General features: G+C 41.0%; 1 pseudogene; it reads right to left on the reverse strand.

The window, feature by feature from the left end:
• Positions 1-1,120: 1,120 nt before the first annotated feature.
• On the reverse strand, positions 1,121-2,159 carry LOC147092579 (uncharacterized; annotated as a pseudogene).
• Between the last annotated feature and the right edge of the window lie 251 nt (positions 2,160-2,410).

The raw sequence follows: 2,410 nt of genomic DNA on the forward strand, positions 1-2,410 counted from the left end.
AAACTTGGAGATATTACATCACGTTCCCTCGTCTAGATCTTTAATATATATTGTGAATAGCTGGGGCCCAAGTTGTGATCCCTGCGGTACCCCACTAGTCATTGCCTGCCACTCGGAAAGAGCCCCGTTTATTCCAACACTTTGCTTCCTGTCTGCCAACCAGTTCTCTATCCAAGTCAGTACCTTGCCCCCAATCCCATGTTCCTTAAATTCACACGTTAACCTCTTATGCGGGAACTTATCAAAAGCCTTCTGAAAGTCCGAATACATCACATCCACTGGTTCTCCCTTATCTATTCTACAAGTTAAATCTTAAAAAATTATCAGTAGATTAGTCAAACACGATTTACCTTTTTTAAATCCATGTTGACTTTGCCCGTGCTTGTCACTGTTTTTCAAGTGCTCTGCTATTAAATCTTTTATAATGGACTCCAGCATTTTCCCCACTAAGATGTCAGGCTTACCGGTCTATAGTTCCCCGTTTTCTCTCTACCACCTTTTTTGAACAGTGGGGTAACATTAGCTACACTCCAATCCAGGAGAACTGTTACAGAGCCTATAGAATTTTGGAAGATGACCAGCAATGCATCTACTACTTCTAGGGCCATTTCCTTAAGAACCCTAGGATGTAGATTATCAGGCCCTGGGGATTTATCGGCCTTCAATCCCATCAATTTCCCCAACACCATTTCCCTACAAATACAGATTTCATTCAGTTCCTCCCTCTCATTAGACCTATGTTTCCCGACATCTCTGGGAGGTTATTTGTCTCGTCCTTTGTGAAGACAAATTAGGTATTTAATTGGTCAACCATTTCTTTGTTCCCCATTATAAATTCACCTGAGTCTGACTGCAAGGGACCTACGCTTGACTTCACCAATCTTTTTCTATTCACAAATCTATAGAAGCTTTTACAGTCAGTTATCATGTTCCCTGAATGCTTACACTCATAATCTATTTTCCACCTCTTAATTAATTCCTTTTTCCTCCTTTGCTGTATCCTAAACTGCTCCCAATCCTCAGGTTTACTGCTTTTTCTGGCCAATTTATATGTCCTCTCCCTGGATCCTATGCTATCCCTAATTTCCCTTGTTAGCCACTATTGAGTCACATTTTTAATTTAATTTTTATGCCAAACTGGGATGAACAAATTCTGAAGTTCACCCAAGCGATCCTTGAATGTTTGCCATTGCCTATCCACCAGCAACCCATTGAGTAACATTCCCCAATCAATCCTACCCAACTCGCGCCTCATACCATCATAGTTTCCTCTATTTAAATTCAGGACCCATGTCTCTAAGTCAACTACTTCACTCTCCTTCTTAATGAAGAATTCTATAATATTATGATCGCACCGCCCCAAGGGGCCTCTCACGACAAGATTGCTAATTAAGCCTTTCTCATTTTATAATACCCAGTCTAAGATGGCCTGATCACTAGTTGGTTCCTTGACATATTAGTCCAGAAAACCATCCTGTATACATTCCAGGAATTCCTCCTCCACACTATTGTTACTAATTTGGTTAGCCCAATCTATATGTAGATTAAAGGCACCCATGATAACTGCAGTGCCCTTATTGCACGCTTCTGTAATTTCACATTTTATGCCATCCCCAGGCTCCGCATTATTGTTTGGGGGTTTGTATGCCACTCCCACTAACGTTTTCTGCCCCTGCGTATTTCTCAGTTCTACCCATACAGATTCCACATCATCAGAGCTAATATCCTTCCTTAATATTTGTTGATCCCCTCCTTAACCAGCAATGCTACCCCACCTCCTTTTCCTTTTTGCCTGTCTTTCCTGAAGAGTAAATACGCCTGGATGTTGAGTTCCGAGCCTTGGTCACCCTGGAGCCATGTTTCCGTAATCCCAATCATATCATATCTGTTTACATCTATTTGAACAGCGAATTCATCCACCTTATTACGAATGCTCCTTGCATTAAGACACAAAGCCTTCAGGCTTTTTTTTAACATTCTTAGAGCTATAAGAATTTCTATTCATTGTGGCCATGTTTGACTTAAACCCTTGAATGCTCTGTCTGCCACCTTTGCTTTTCTCCTTCCAGTTTTATGCTTCTATTCTTGTTTCTCTTTCCTCTGTCTCCCTGCACAGGTCCCCAAGATTTCCCAGTATGGGCGAGCTCAGATCTATTCATGATACAATATCCCTGTATGAGTAAGGTCAGGTATTTTCATATTACACAATCCCAGTATAAGCGAGCTCAGGTCATTAAATATTACACTATCCCAGTATGAGTGAGCTTAGGTCTTTTCATATTACACTATCCCAGTCTGAGCGAGATTAGGTCTTTTCATATTACATCATCCCAGAATGAGGGAACTCAGGTCATTAATGTTACGTTATCCCAATATGAGCGAGCTCACGTCGTTTCATATTACACTATCC

Source organism: Somniosus microcephalus, unplaced genomic scaffold, assembly GCF_052327205.1.
Source record: "Somniosus microcephalus isolate GS21.2 unplaced genomic scaffold, FLI_Smic_1.0 unresolved_chr2, whole genome shotgun sequence".
Taxonomy (NCBI): domain Eukaryota; kingdom Metazoa; phylum Chordata; class Chondrichthyes; order Squaliformes; family Somniosidae; genus Somniosus; species Somniosus microcephalus.